Source organism: Ananas comosus, linkage group 3 (assembly GCF_001540865.1).
Source record: "Ananas comosus cultivar F153 linkage group 3, ASM154086v1, whole genome shotgun sequence".
NCBI lineage: Eukaryota > Viridiplantae > Streptophyta > Magnoliopsida > Poales > Bromeliaceae > Ananas > Ananas comosus.
The window spans coordinates 2,267,936-2,284,803 of NC_033623.1; the positions used below are offsets into that span (position 1 = coordinate 2,267,936).

The 16,868-nt window shown below is 36.4% G+C and overlaps 1 pseudogene; it reads right to left on the minus strand.

The window, feature by feature from the left end:
• On the minus strand, positions 2,762-7,952 carry LOC109707609 (annotated as a pseudogene).

Sequence of the window (16,868 nt, forward strand, 5' to 3'; positions counted from 1 at the left end):
TTTTAGAAGAAAACACTATTTTATAACCAACAACAATTAATTGATGTAGTTTTAGCAGTGAAAAATAAATTTATTAAATCTGATCATTATTCGCATATTGAATCTGACTAGAGGAAGTAATTTTCAGACTTAGTATAATTTTTTTTTTTTTTTTGAGAGATAGATAGAACGCTACCCACTTCGTTTATTTCATTTAGAAATTAACTTAGCTGGAAATGTGAATCAACTAGGATTCGAACTTGGGACCTCGGATACCAACCACCAAATTCTTTGCCACTTGTTCTAGGGATGGTTGGTAGGCTTAGTATAAAATTAAATAGAGAAATGGTTTGGGTACCTCACTTTTGGACAACCCATTATATTGTTGATGTGTTGGGCTCTCCATATGGAGTGGTTAGGGTTTAGGATTTAGTATATAATAATAATAATAATAATAATAATAATAACACTTAGGGTTCGGGTTCGATTCCAAGCGTAATTGATCCCTGAACCAAAATGCACTATGAGGCTTCTCTACCTTCTTTGTTTCAACAAATGGACCACAAATAGAGTCCCCTGTATACACCATGTGAATGAGAATCCAACTGAATCTTATTGCCTTTGCAAAGGAAGATACAGTTTGAGCCCCAAAAAGATGAGCATTTGCCACTATGAGACTCTTCCAACCTAACCATATCAGAAAGTGCCGCAACTATTCATCTCACTTACCGACCATTTCTAGAGCAAGTGACAAAAGACTTGATAGTTGGTACCCGAGACCCAAGTTCGTGAAAGGCATGATCATTTTCGCTTTGATGAAATCCAAAGGAAAGAATAGCAGACTGAAATTTTTCAAACCAAGCTCGGGGAGCTTGTTTAAGGCCATATAAAGCCTTCCGTAGCCGGCAAACATGACCAGATGAATGGGAAAGACCAGGAGGTGGTTGCATATAAACTTCTTCATGAAGATCCCCATGTAAGAAGGCATTTTTGACATCAAGTTGATAAAGAGGCCAGCTACGAGAGGCAGCAAGAGCGATAAGGATGCGAACAGAGGTCATCTTAGCAACAGGGGCGAATGTCTCCTCATAATCAATGCCATATTCTTGAGAGAACCCTCGAGCAACTAAACGGGCTTTATAGCGATCAATTGAGCCATCAGAATTTGTCTTGACTTTATAAATCCACTTACAACTTATTGGAGTCTTGCCNTCCTAGTTGATTTACATTTCCAGCTAAGTTTATATCTAAATAAAATAAACGAAGCGGGTAGCGTGCTACTTATTTCTCAAAAAAAAAAAAAAAAAAAAAACACTATTCATCTCACTTAATTATCTCTCCATGTAGTAACATCTCTCTTTCCATTGGGTCCAATTATTTCTTCTTGGTGAAAAGCATGGCTCACAATGTTAGAAACGTATCATGTTTTCTGCTTGCTGTTGAAATGAGAAAGGGCACTTGTACAGAAGTGGCTATGGACCCCCTGAACATTTTAAAAGTTACGCGCGAATCGCTAACTATTTACGTATAGTGAATTGGTTATGCTTGTGCTAATTCTTTCAGTTTCAATCGCAACTACTGAATCAAATTTAAACTAAGATAGTAGATGGAAATTGAGAATTCTCATTGGATTCAGTTTTTGCTTAGAAATAGCTAGCTGTTGTTATTTTATTTCTTTTTTTTGAGAGAGAAAGATAGCATACTATCTGTTTCGTTTATTTTTTTCTTAATAAATAAACTTAGCTGGAAATGTGAATCAATTAGAATTCGAACTTGAAATCTCGGATACCAACTGCGAAACTCTTTGCTACTTGCATTAGAGACGGTTCGGAATAATTTTGTCTATCTTTCATTCCAGTTATCAAGTAATTTTTTTTTCCACCACAATTAGAAAGATGTTATAAATAAGAAAAGAAAAATTAAAAGCAGCTTTCTACCTCAGAACAAACAATTTTGGGAAAAAATTAATATAAATATATCTAAATTACATTGCGATTGACTTTAACATGCATTTGAGTCTTTTTGTGTTTTTGAAACAAAAAATGTGCTCACTTTGAGATATAAAAGTGCATAGTGTAAGTTGTAATGGAGGACACAGTGTTCTAGAATGTGTCAGAACCTAACTTGGGTGATCCACATTATGTGAGCTCATGAGCGGCGTCCAATTTATTATTCACATAAATTTAAAATTCGTGTCATTTATGTGATGAGCGTCAAATACAACGGTTCACATGTTAGGCCCGGTCTCTACCAAATTTTTGTTCTCACTTCATCATCATAAAAAAAAAAAAAAAAAAAGGTCATCTTTGAGATCCAATTTCCAAATGCATGCAGTGTCTAAAATTTAAAAGTTTTTTTTTAAAATTTTTATTTTTCTGTTTTAACATTATAAAATGATGGTAAAAGTTAGTGACAACTTAGCTTGTGGTATAGTTTTGATTCAACATATCATCCAACCGGAGGATAAAGAATTGTTAGAACAAAAGCGAAAAAGATCTAATTCATAGGGTGCAAAAATATCAAAAAAGAATCATGAATGAGAGAAGAAAAATAAAACACATAATATTTACGTAATTCGACCGCTAGCCTACATTTACTGACGAAGATATAGAAGAGATCTTCATTATAATTAATGTGGTATACAAAATATGTCTTTTTTTACAAAATTCTAGTCCTAAAATATATATTCATATTCTTTCTCATCTGCGACATCAAATTAATAAAATAAAAGTATATTTCTAATAATAGCTAAATTCTAGTATACTTACAAATACAAATTTAATAATATAATTTAAAATAGAATAAAATTTTAGAGTTCTAGAATTCCGTACATAACTAACAAGAATCCGTTACAGCCCCTGCTCATTCTCCTCTGTTTCATTCATTCATCAACTCATGCATCAAACGCTCCCTCTATCAAAACATGCATCACTCGGAACTCCTCTTTAATTAGATGGATAAAGAAAGAAGAAAAACAACAGGAACAACAATTGAGCATGCATCTAATTAATTGATTTCTTTTTTAAAATTAAGGTATTTAATTAATTAATTACTTTAAACAGGCACAGTCTTGGATGTGTCCTCCTCTGGCTGGTGCTCATGCTCATCATCCTCATGCTCGCCAGACAGCTCCTCCAGCGACTTCCCCTTCGCCTCCGGCACCAGAAAAGTGAAGAGCAGCCCCAGCAGGTTGCAGCCGGCGAGCGCGAACAGCGAGTTCCGCACGCCGATCCCCTGCGCCGCGTAGAGGAACCCGAACGAGCCCACGATCGCCCCCGCCTTCCCCGCCGCCGCCGATATCCCGTGGCACGTCGACCGCAGCCGCGCCGGGAATATCTCCGCCGGCACGACGAACGTCGTCGCGTTCGGCCCGAAGTTGGCGAAGAAGAAGGTGAACGCGTACATGACCACGAACCCGACGTGGTTCCCGGGCGTCGTCCAGTGGCGGTAGGGGATCGCCAGCCCCAGCATGAACACGGTCATCATGAAGAACCCGGCGAGCTGGATCGCGAACCTGCCGATCACGTCGATGAACGCCACGGTGAACCAGTACCCGGGGACGGTGCCGCACAGCGCGATGAGCGTCTGCGCGCGGGCGATGCGGAACACCTCCTCCGTCGCGCTCATCGTCCGCGCCTTCGGTATCCAGTTGATCGCGCTGAAGATGTCCTTCTGGAACAAGTTCTGGCTGTAGAACGCCACGTCCAGCGCGAACCAGCAGACCGCCGTGCCCACCAGCTGCCGCCCGTGCCGCCGCGCAAACTCCTTCGAGAACAACCCGAAGCCGACTCGGCGACTCACCGAGCGATCACGCGGTTTATTGTTATTATTATTATCTTCTTCTACGTCGGTGGCGGCAGTGATGATGTCGACGTTCAGCACCTTGGACATGTCGGCGGCGGCCAGCTTGGAGTTCCTGGCGACGAGCGCGGTGTATCGCGCGGTCTCGGGCATCTTCGTCCGCCAGTAGTAGGTCAGCAGGGCGGGGACGGCGCCGAACATGAGGATGATACGCCACACGTAGTCGGCCTGCGGGACGGTGGAGCGCGAGGGGTCGTCGTCGTAGGCGGGGGCGCGGAAGCGGGCGTCGAAGGCGGCGGAGACGGCGAGGGTGACGACGCCGCCGCAGAGGATGCCGAAGCCCTGCATGGCGAAGACGGCGGCGATGAAGGAGCCGCGGGTGCGCTTGTTGGCGTACTCGGACATGATGGTGGCGGAGAGGGGGTAGTCGCCGCCGATGCCGAAGCCGAGCCAGAAGCGGAAGAAGCAGAGGGTGGCCATGACGGCGTCGGCGGCGGGGCCGAAGGAGAGGCCGGAGGCGAGGGAGGAGACGACCATCATGATGAGGGTGAAGCCGTAGACGGACTTGCGGCCCATCTTGTCGCCGAGCCAGCCGAAGAAGGCGACGCCATTGACGGCGGCGGCGACGTTGGGGGGGAGGATGCCGGGGGCCGGGAGCCTGGGGCGTAGTAGTAGATGCGGCCGAGGAGCTTGGTGACGAGGGAGATGCAGAAGAGGTCGTAGGCGTCGGTGAAGAACCCCATGCCGGCGACCACGATCGCCGTGAAGTGGTACCACTGCGTCTTCGCCGCGTCCAGCGCGTTCAGCACCTGCAGCTTCTTCTCCTGCGCCATCCCCCCGCCGCTGCCACTGCCGCCGCCGCTGCTGCTTCTTCTTTTCCTTCCTTCCTTCCTTAGTGACTAATGATCAATTTATGATCTTCTTTTGATGACTGCTGCTGAATTCCTGAATTCCTGAATTCCTGAAGAAGCTGCTGTCTGTAAAGGGGAGAAGAAACAGAGAGAAAGAAGAAGAGCTGTGAGACAAGATTCTGATTTAAGAAAGCAATAAATATATATATATATATATATATATATATATATATATATATATATATATATATATATAAAAATTGAACGCGGATACTTTGAAAAGCACTAAGAGTGGTGTTTTTAAATTTGTAATCTTTAGGGTGGAGTTGTTGCAAACTAGAATGATAGAAACCATTTAAAATTTAGTTGATGATAATGAAATAATGTTTGATTTAAAAGAGCTGGAAATGGTCAAAAGGTACTCCAATAGTAAAAAATCTAAAAAAATCAGAATTTTGTGTTTTTAATATATTCTAGCTTAACTCTCTCCCTCTCCCCCTTTCTTTCTTTCTCTCTCTCTCTCTATATATACTATATTGTAAAACAAAAATATTTTTGATAGTAAAAAAAATAGTGTTTGCTATTATTATTTTTTTCCCATTGAATGTGTAGGATGTAAACATCTTTCAAATTTTTTCTTTGTACACTCAATCATATTTTTTATATTTATTATTTATTTTATTATATTTATATAATTAAAATATGATTATTTATTATATTATTTTTAAAATATATTCTATCGCATTGGTACTTTTAATAACGAAAGATTCGACTACAGAAAATAAAAGATCGAAAACCGAATTTCTTTTTTCAAAAAGAAATGCATTGGGCCCTTTATTGTGTGTTCCTCACTATATTGTGGATGTGTTAGACAACAAAATAAATTTTTACGTGAAACTGAATAGAAATTAAAGAAAAAAAACCAAAATAGTTTACTTTAAATTATAGAAAAATTACTATATCATATGGAAGCTTTTGAAAATTTACTTTTAAAACGTGAAGATGATTATAAAAATGTTGCCTTTCTTTTTATAAGTCAGGACAAATTTGTTGACCACAGTAGTAGTCGAAGCAATGTTGATGACTAATTTGAAGAATAAAAAAAAAAAACAAAAAGCTTTTACTTGGCTCTATATCGTGACACGACAACATCATGCTCCACTTTAATTACACTGTACCTCAAACTTTTTCTTCCGCAAATTTTAATTTATTATACTTTTTAGTTCGAGTTTAAAGAATTATAATTAAGTTTCATAATTTAATTTAATTGACTGAATATTAATATATTATTAATATAAAAGTAATGTGGTACCTCAATATTTAATGAGCTAAGTTTGGTTTGTGAATTTGATTATAATAATATAAAAATTTGAGCGAAAACTTATAATAAATTAATAAATTAAAATATGAGAACCGAGTGTCACAAGCCTTATGTAACTTAGCTAAATATTAATATTAAAAGCTTAAAAAGTTTTTGAAAAAAATGTAAGTAATTAAAGAGACCAGCAACTTCTAGAGGAGTGAGTCAGCGAATCCAAAATTCTAAATGGGTAAGTTGGAAGCTAAGATGAGTGGGAAAAGCTATGCAAGATTATATAATTAGTTAATTACAAAGTTAAAATAATAATAATAATAAAAATGGTAGATTTGGTAATTAAATTCGCGCTGATAAGTTAATACGCAGATTATCTGAGCGAAGAAAGAGAGTGTTAGACGTAATTAAAATTATTCTATGGTTACGTATTTGGGTCAAATAATCAAATGTAAATAAACTAATATAATGACATAAATATATAATGCGTAAAACATACCGACAATATATATATATATATATATATATATATATATATATATATATATATATATATATATATATATATAGAGAGATGGNGGTAAAACATACCGACAAAATATATATATAGATTATTTCGCATGATTATTTTTACTTAAATTAATATTTAATTGTACATAATTAGGGGCCGTTTGGCTAGACGCAGTTGCAGAAAAAGTATAATTGAAAGTATATGCAGTTATAAATACTGCAGTCGTAACTACACCAGACTGTTTGGTTTTATACAGTTGCAATGGCTGCCGTTATATTTTTTCTATTTGGTATACTTCAGTTGAGATTTGTATTTGTAAATCCGGTCACTTTTAGATAGAAAGGTAAAATTATCTCTTTTAAATATAACATAATTATGAGATCTTTTAATTATTAATTAAGATTTTTATATCTATATATAATTTACATATTATAAAATTATGTATGAATTTAATGAATTTTAAATGAAAATATAGGGAAAACTTCAAAAATCCCCCTTGTGGTTTTAATTTTTTTCACTTTAGTACCCTGTGGTTTAAAATGTATCAAGTTAGTACCTTGTGGTTTCTCACTTTATCACTTTAGTACCCTGTGGTTTAAAGTGTATCAAGTTAGTACCCTGTGGTTTTGTATTTTATCACTTTAGTACTCTGTGGTTTTGATTTTGTATCAAATTAGTACCCTGTGGTTTTTTAAACTATAGGGTACTAAAGTGATAAAGTGTGAAACCACAGGGTACTAAAGTGATAAAGTACAAAACCACAGGGTACTAATTTGATACACTTTAAACCACAGGGTACTAAAGTGATAAAGTGGGAAACCACAGGGTACTAACTTGATACACTTTAAACCACAGGATACTAAAATGAAAAAGTGTGAAACCACATAGGGGGTTTTTGAAGTTTTCCCGAAAATATATTATAAATTTGATCAAAATAAAAATTAAGATATTATTGAATGAGTATATTGGGAAAAATAGAAGCGTATGAAAAAAATTTATTGGACCACAGCAGACATTATTGAACCTTAGCAGCTTTCGTGAATAGGTATTCTTGGGGGAAAAAAAAAGTAAAAAAAAAAAGCCTATGAAAAAAAAAATCACACTATTTTCTCTTAATAGGTGAGCTGATTTCGGCAACTGCAGCAGTTGGACTTTTTCATACCGATACAACTATAGCAGTTGAGCCTAATTATATAAAATTAAATAAAAATTTAATAGATGCATGCATTTTTAACTGCACTGCAGGTGGAAATGCATGCAACCAAACAACTCCTTATTACTGTATAAAAATTTCTGCTATATACAAATTTAAAAATAGAATTTGAGTTCAAGTGTTACAGTTGGAACTGTATATATAGCATTGCTAGTAATAACAATTAATCAAATTATCTTACCTGCTACTCTCTTTCTTGCATTCAAGAAATGTAGAACATTAAACCCAGGAGCTGCAAAAGAGAGAGAGAGAGAGAGAATGATAAGTTGAGAAGAGAGAGAAAATGTTAAGGGAAAGTTAGGGGAGAAGGTGTAGAGTTAGAGGCGGTATTTATAGTGGCGGAGCATAACGGAATCTGTATACGGAATATTACTGCGCCGTCATTTTCGTCGGGGTCCGTCGGTCAACGCTGGTTGACGGCGTAGCATGTAACGTACTATGCGGGCGTGGCGCCCACACGACGCGCCACCTCAAACGCGCGCAATTGTTCCGTTCCCACGAGCATTATTTGTTTCAAACCAAATTATCGAACTAAACAAATTTATATTTTATATCAACCGTCCCTGTAACAAGTGGTAAAAAATTTGATAATTGAAACTCAAAATTTTAAATTTGAATCTTGATTCATATTTTCAGTTAAGTTTATTTTTAAATAAAATAAACGAAACGGATAGCGTGCTATCTATTTCTCAAAAAAAAAATATTAATATATTTAAAAAGTATGAGTTAGATCCTATGTTTTTGAAAGTACGGCGACCTCCGTACTTGTAAATTATTTTTGATGATGCGACGTTCGATTCGGAGATCGATTCAATTAGACATGATTTATGCTATTAAAACTATCTAGAAATCAAATTTCATAATTATTTTATTTTATTTGGCTAGTAAATGAGAGTAGTTTTAGAATGAACGACTGAAAATAAAAATTTCATAAAAAACTGAAACTTTAAATCAGAAATATTAATTCCACTATTGATATTAAGTAAAATTTTTTATTAAAGTTTCATATAATTTTGATTGTTCTACGCCGTTGAACTTAAAAATATACCATATTGACTGTTAAAATAGTTATTTTTGAGATCTTTTTGATCACTTAGTAAACTATATCAAAAAATTATGAAATTTGGTTAATAGATAATTCCAATAGCGTAGATTATGCCTAACGGAGCTGATCGTCAAATCAAATATTTTATCATCGAAAACAACTTACAAATATGGAGACCTCCGTACTTTCAAAAACACAAGAGACATACTCTAACAAGTATTATTATAATTATAAAAAATTAGTTTTTAAAAAAATTATTATAAATTATGCGATGAATAATTCACCGCTTAAATTTAATTTTATAATCAGCTCGTACTCGACGTAGGAGGATCGGATTGCGACGAGACTTAGATTCGTTGGATTCGGAATTTCGAGAGGAATCCACAAGCCCTTACTTGCCGGATTTGGTGAAGGTTAGCTTGGTTGAATCCCTTTTCTACTCCGTTGCTGTGAAATTCGGACTGAATTGGTGGATTTTGATCGTAGAGCTTGGAGTTAGCTCGAGTGCTAGACTTGGAGGGTTCCAGTTGATCCAGCAGGGATCACTTTGGTTCGAGGCTTCATTCGCTGCCAGGAGCTAGCTTTTTGAGGTGGGTTACATCGGTTTTGACTCCTAAGTTCTAATCGTCGACATGTATGATTTTGGTGTAGTCTATTCTAGCTCGAATTTATGGATTATATTGTAGATTGCAAATCTGAATTTGGAGCATGTGGTAATAAGTTGAGTAGTTTATACATGTTGGACTTGGAATTTGACTTAGAAGAAAACCTGCGATTTGGACCTGTCACTTGTTTAAACTGCCTGATTTAGCTCTAGGAGCCGTTATAAAATTGTACTGTCGCAGTATTTTTGATACGAGTACTCCAGATAGTTTAGAATGCATTTACGCTCGTGTTGGTACGCCGAGTGGATTTTTACAGGGTCATTTGGCTGTTTCGGACTTTTGGGCGCCGTTGGAGTTGACGGTGGGCCCGGTTCGCCGTTTTGGCGTCAGATTGTGCCGATGGCACGTTACTTGTTTATTGTTAGACCAGTTAGAGTCGGTTACTTAGACTTTGGCTTGACAGAGCCTGATTGAGCTCGACAGAGATACGCTGCATACTCAGTTGGGTAGCGCTCACGAGTGCCACTCCGGAGACGGCTTCGTGCTTTCGCGTTGGTGTCGCTCATGCCGGTTGGACTTGCTCTTCATGGACCAGTTAGTATGGAGGTAGCTGGATAGTCGCAACTGGGCAGGGACGGGTGTATTCACAATCCCAGGGACGGGTATGTTTACAGTCCCGATTGGATTGGGTCAGATTTCACATTTCCTACAGTTGGTTAGTGTAGAGCATGACAGTGTAGTGATTTGTAGCGGTTGAGTTTATTTCCTGCATTTTCCTACTATCCTGGCTCCCCTCTGTAGACTTAGTGGGTGGACCGATGTTGTTTGGCGGCACCCACTGAGGACTATTTGTTTTTATAGTAGTTCTCACGCCCAGTTGTTATCCCTGTTTTGCAGAGCCACAGGTTTCGGCTGCTGCGCCTTCCGCGGATCAGGATTGAGGCAAGGGCGTCGCGAGTTAGAGCCCTACCCGACGTACTGAGCTAGAGGTGCCCCTACTGCAGGTAGATGTTTTGTTTCGAGTTTATGTATATAGTAGACTTAACTCGCCAGTATGAGTAGCTCGGTATTTTGGATTTGGACTATGTATATGAAACTCAGTTTGTTTAGCTTCTGTTTTCACTACAACAAAACTATGTTTTAGCGGCGATTATTTTTTAAATTAGCGGCAATTACAATTACCGCTAAAATGTTTTGTGGCAATTTTAACAATTGCCGCTATTGGCAGGGTCGCTAAAAGTTTTAGCGATATTTATTCCGGCGGTTGGTAAAAATCTAAATAAATGCCGCTAAATATTATACAATAACGACTATTATAAATACCGCTAAATAGTATGCAATAACAACTATTATAAATGCCGCTAAATAATATACAATAACAACTATTATAAATGCTGCTACAATTAATTATAATTGCCGCAAAAAACATACTAAATGATTGATTAATAAAGCTTATAGCGGCAATTAAATTAATATTAAAATACTTGATTAACAACTAAATACTACAATGAATTGAAATATTAAAAAATATTAGTAACCAAAAAGCATTAATAATTTGTATAACAAATAGTCTCAACTCTCAAATTACAATCTCAGTATTCAAATTAAATTTCGAACATAAGTTCTAACAAAAAATACTTGTTCAAAATGTAGCAAAAAAATAACAAACACCGCATGTCTTGCTTCCCACTTCAATTTTCGCAGCTGCAGTTGATCTGGATCAACCAAAAAGAAGTCATAAAATTAGTATCTGAAATTACCAAATAAAAATCATCATATCAAATTTCTGAAAAACATAAAAGTTAGGTTGCACTGTTCATCAACAAATAAGAAGACAATAGTTAACAATATATAAATACCATAAAGCATATCCGCACAATAATTAATAATGTAAAAGACCAAGTTCTGATTGATGATTAATCCTATTTGTGCTTGGTTGAGGAATAAAGATTGTTCCGCTATGGGGGATAGTAATAACTGATCACAAAGTCAATTTACTGGAGATATAACTTGAGGTTATCTGATACAATCTACTGGAGAATTAACAATGTAAAAGATTTCAAAATTCTCTGTTATCTCCTAAGCAACAATTAGCATGTATAATCGAAAAGAATAGCAAGCCATAAAAGAATAGCGAGCCATACCGTTGATTGTGCTTCAGCTGACAACTCACACACAACTCAGATTTCCTCCTGAAAAGATTTCAAATTAGAGAAAACATAAATATATAAAACGGGTGCTTCAGCTGACAACTCACACACAACTCAGATTTCCTCCTGAAAAGATTTCAAATTAGAGAAAACATAAATATATAAAACGGGTGCTTCAGCTGACAACTCACACACAACTCAGATTTCCTCCTGAAAAGATTTCAAATTAGAGAAAACATAAATATATAAAACGCTTGAACATCATATGGAGCAAAATTTCTTTCATATCATGCTGAAAAAATAACATCCATAAAACATAATGCAAAACTTGTGCAGCCCTCAACAAAACTAACAAATTGACACCCATAATTTAAATAAGTCCAAGTAATTAGAAACCAAACACTTCATAACCGAGTTATAGCAAAACTCGGGCAGTGATCATCTTTGCCAAACAATGTTGTAAGTATGTGAGCATTCTTCCACAACATAATTTTGAGTCAAGATGGCTTGGTTATCCCTTGATCAACAGTAGGAAGAACCAAAGGAAAAATTAAAATTAAGTACTGGCTCTAAAATAAATTTAGAGCAATAATGCACATTGTCTATTTGCAAGTTAAGCCCTTTTTTTTCCTGATCAAAGTACTAATATATTATTGTTTGGATAGAATTATTTAACAAAATTCTACAAAACTCAAAAGAATAAGTTTCAAAATAGAACTTCTACTTTCGCTAATGATCATCTCGAACGGTAAAAAAACCATGAATTTTGCAGATATATGGGGTGAAGAAATTGTTACAGAAACAAAGCCAGATAAGCACTAATGCCGCAAAGTGTGTACAAGAGATTCATGGAATTAATTGAAAATCTCCAATGGTAATAAATGTGATTTAGAACCTAATAAGCCATATATATGTTTGCAAGAATTCGAAAATTCTGAAACAATTTAAAACTCTAATTTTAATAGAATAAGTACTACAAGAGGCTATAATTAATGTAGCAACTCATTAAAGATTAAGATTATGAAAGGCTATACAGCTACGCAGTAATAGAAAAGCAAAAAAAGAAAACTAAGATTCAAAGAGAACGTTGCGATAATGAGGGGGAAAAAAAAAAGAAAAAAAAAAAACTAGCATCAGATCATCATCATTGTTAAGAAACTTTTAGTCTAATATAAATATTTGAAGGAAAAAGATGCTGGAGGGGAAATTGTGTTTGAAATAACCATGCTTTTTGGAAGGAGTTTTTTTTTTTTTCCTCTTGCGTTCGCATCGACTCATTTTCCGCTTTGTTGCTCTTGCTTCACCCTGAACTCCGCCACGGCATTTTCAAACGTCGTCGTCACGTGCTGGCACATCACCATTAAGTCCTGTAATCCATCTTTCAGCACATCCTTTGCTGGATCACCCATTGGTCCAACCAAGTATTACAAACAAGAAGAGAGAAACAACGGCCAGAATAATTTTAAAAAAGACGAAGAAGAAGAAGAAGAAGAAGAAGAAGAAGAAGAAGAAGAAACTTTTCTAACTGCAATTTGATTCTTCTTTCAATTTAATTAGAGAAAAACAATAATATTCTGTAATCAACAACTGAAGCACAGATTGGGTATTCTAAGGAAAACTGGCATAAACTGGGCTCAGCTACTTGAGAATAGCTTTTCTCCGTGCAGTTATATATGAAGTAGGAAAGCCATCGAAATATTTTATCCGTCTTCGAGTCTCTGCGTATCATCTTGAAATTCAATAAAAAAATGCATTAGTTAGTCCTTGCACTTTTAGTGAATCGCAACTTCGTCACTAATCCTTACTAGTCATCAGAGATTGTCGTCTCTTCTCCTAGCAGAGGCTAAAGATTAGACAAATTGAATCACACTGCAAGAAATTGACCGAGTTTAGAGCAAAATTCTGCTTAAGTGAAAGATCAAGGACCGAATTGCCATTTGAGAAAAGTTTAGGGACTACCAATACATTCTACCAATGTTAAGAGTGCAAGACCTTCTAAAGCTATTGTTCGGCATATTATCCCCAATGTATGGTTACTCCTAATAGAAAGAGGATGGTGGGTTGCCGCAGAAGCAGAAGCTTCAAATTGGAGGTCCTGCTTTTAGATCCTAGAAGCTCATTTTAGCTTCCAACACAGACAAAACTCTGCACTTCTTTTCCGCTAAAAACCTTGATTGTAAAAGATTTTGCCTTCTGGAGTAAAGAAGCTAGCTCTAGAAGGCAAGCCAAACAAGCACTCAATAATAATCAATTACAACAGATCGATAGGTATACTAAAAGTAAAACGAGCGCGAGCAGAACAGTTAAACTAATCCCTTCGAAGAGCATATGAATATATCATGCCGCTTAACAAAGATGTTCATCCGAATGACAATAATAATGATACATTCAGATAGAAAGTATGGGCACAGCGCATACTAGTCAGAATCAAAAACTGAAATCTACAAAATAGAGAGAAAAGAAGGTGCATTTATAACCTGTAGTCTGAACTCTGATGTTAACTTTATTATCGGAAGGATGAGGGATGCTATATCCGCAAAATGCCACCCTTGGACTGCAAAATTTGACAAAAAGGTGAAAAGAAGAGAGACAAGAAAACATAAGATCAAGAGTTCGTTGAGTTTTCTAAATGTTGGGATAAGCAAACACTAAAACTAAAATAGGCATAGGGAAAAACAATTCAGTGGCGGATAATCAAAAGAGGAAATGCTTGAACATAAGATGTTGCTTGAAGCTTGAAAGTATAAGGTAGTAGGTAAGTTAGCTGTGCTTCATATCCATGGATTTACTGAAACATTTTTTTATTTTCTCCCTATTTTATTTGACATGCATCATTGGAGAGCAAGCATAATTAAGCAAACGAACTTACTCTTGATTCAGAACAAATCTAACAGAGTTTGCTAACGTGTGGTCTTCATCCAATATAGAAAAAGCATAAGAGAAATGATTTTAGGACACTTCATAATCAAAGCTACCTCATAAAGCTTCAAACTTGTAGACACAGCAAAATTGATATAAGAAATGCAAAGAAGAGATATTTACTAAGATGAAAATTGTCAGCAATAAGTAAATAGAAAAGATGGAAATTTGGTGCAAGAAATACCTTTTTTACTCCAAGATAACAACTAAAGTGAAACAAAGTTGAAAATTTGGTGAAGAAGGATCAATGATTGAACCATCTGATGAGGCTTGTCACTTTCTTTCAGGAACCCATGTATTTCATTTATCATCTGAAGCCAATTTCTATGCAAGACACTTTGGTTACGAATATGAGGTACTAGGGCTTGAAGATCAATTTGTAATCCAAGTACTTAATTGGGGAGATTATGTGATAGAGGCTTAAAGATGAATTTATACATGCAAGCATCAACTAACTAACCTAATAAAGGCTTTAAGGGCATCAGAAGTTGAAAACAAAGTAAAAGCATATAGACCTCACCCCAATTACAGCGCACTTTGGAATGAGCACCTTAATTTAAAAGTTGGATTTTATTACAAAGCCTTAGAGTAGGACTTGTTTAAGATTCTATCTTATTCAAGGCCTCTTAGTCAGAATTTGACAGTATTTTTACCTTTTCTAATGGAAGATTCTTTAACCTACAAGAATATTCCGTTACTTGACAGAATATTCTGTTACTTTTTGACAGAAACTGTCAAGTTCTAACTTTGCTCGACCAAATTTTCTGAAATCATTAGTGGAGTTTTATGTAGTAAAATTAATACTTCTAAGCCGACCGTCTCTAGTGCAAGTGGCAAAGGGCTTGGTAGTTGGTACCCAAGGTCGCAAGTTTGAATCCGAATTGATTCACATTTCCAGCTAAGTTTATTTCTAAAAAAATAAACTAAGTGGGTAGCATGCTACCTTTCTGTCTCAAAAAAAAAAAATAATAATACTTCTAAAGTTTAGGCACCTATTCAAAATATGCTGAAGTTCAGGTCAAGTTTGTACATTTTGACTCAAAAATAAAAAGTTCGTGGATGTTGAAACAACTTGAAAACATAGAAAACAAATATTGATAGAAAACCTTTTGTATGGACAATCAAAATATATGTGAAATAAAGATTATGGACAAGATTCTGGAGTTCCTTCTTTTACTTTTATTGCCCCAGGATAGAAGTTTTGAGATGATTAATAAAAGTGTTGCCGGAAATTTGTAATACCTTAGCAGAATAGAGAATCACATCCTCCTTGCTCAATTTGAGACAATGGCTGCCCCCATATGAGGCAAGATTTAGAGCTGCACGTGGTTCTGCCTAACACAACATTGAGCACACTAAAATGCTACAAAACTTCTTAAGAGGAACTAGCAGGTAAATAAAATGAAAAGTTCTTGCACAACAGTAGAATGTCTTACTTGTGAGCCAGTTGTAACAATCAACAGATCTTTCGGGGCATAGGCATCAATATCCTCTACTTTCACCTGCAATAATAATTGATCTTGGCATAATTAGTCAGCCGGAATAAAAAATTAGGGTAGGGTTTCACTAAATAAGGAGCAAACTTTTCTGTCTCTGATGTGTAAACCTAAAACTCTTTTAGAGTTTGCAATTTTTCATAGTGAAAAGACATGGCACTGAAAAAACATCTTATACACATCCCACTCTGTTTCATGAAAATAGCCATTCTTCTCGGTAAATGATAATAAAGAACAAGATGGTAAGCTTGAATTAGTATGGAAAGCAAAATTATTGGCAGGTAATGCAAGTTATTTAGATACGGAGCTAATGAATATTTGAAGGAAGCATAGGCACATGCGCATATCAAAAAAAATAATAATCATCATAAGTTGCCTCCTTCACCAAATCCATAGTCCTAATTTACCTCATAGAGTTTTAAGCTGCCTTAACATTTGTCATTTAAGAGGTATCTATATGATTACAAAATTAACACAGCTCTTTCATATGACCATGCAATTAGTTGGGTGTGTTTCATGGGAATAATTTGAGGCCTAGAATAGAAATACGAATAAATTATTCCCATTTTGATTCCAATTGCTGGCTACCGCCTTGCTGCCATCGTTGCCTCTGCCACCACCACCAATGCCGTTGTCCTGCTACTGGCTGTCATCATCATTATAATCACGACTGCCATCCCAAGGGCCATAACAACCACAATTGTTATAACTATCGCTGCCGCCACCACCAATATCTTGCCATCACTACAATTACCATCCTCACCGCTATTACCACCATTCTCACTTGTAGCACCATACCTTAGCAAACCAAAGATGGACATCATTCAGGTCAGGCCCGTTCTCAACTAGTGTAATTTTGCGGGCTAGGTCCGCAATATTCAATACATATTCCAAATCTGAGCCTGCTCCAAATTGACCGGCTTGCATAAGAAACCGGCTTGGGCCAAGTAAACAGAAGAAAGAAAAACTTGAGACTGACCCAGATT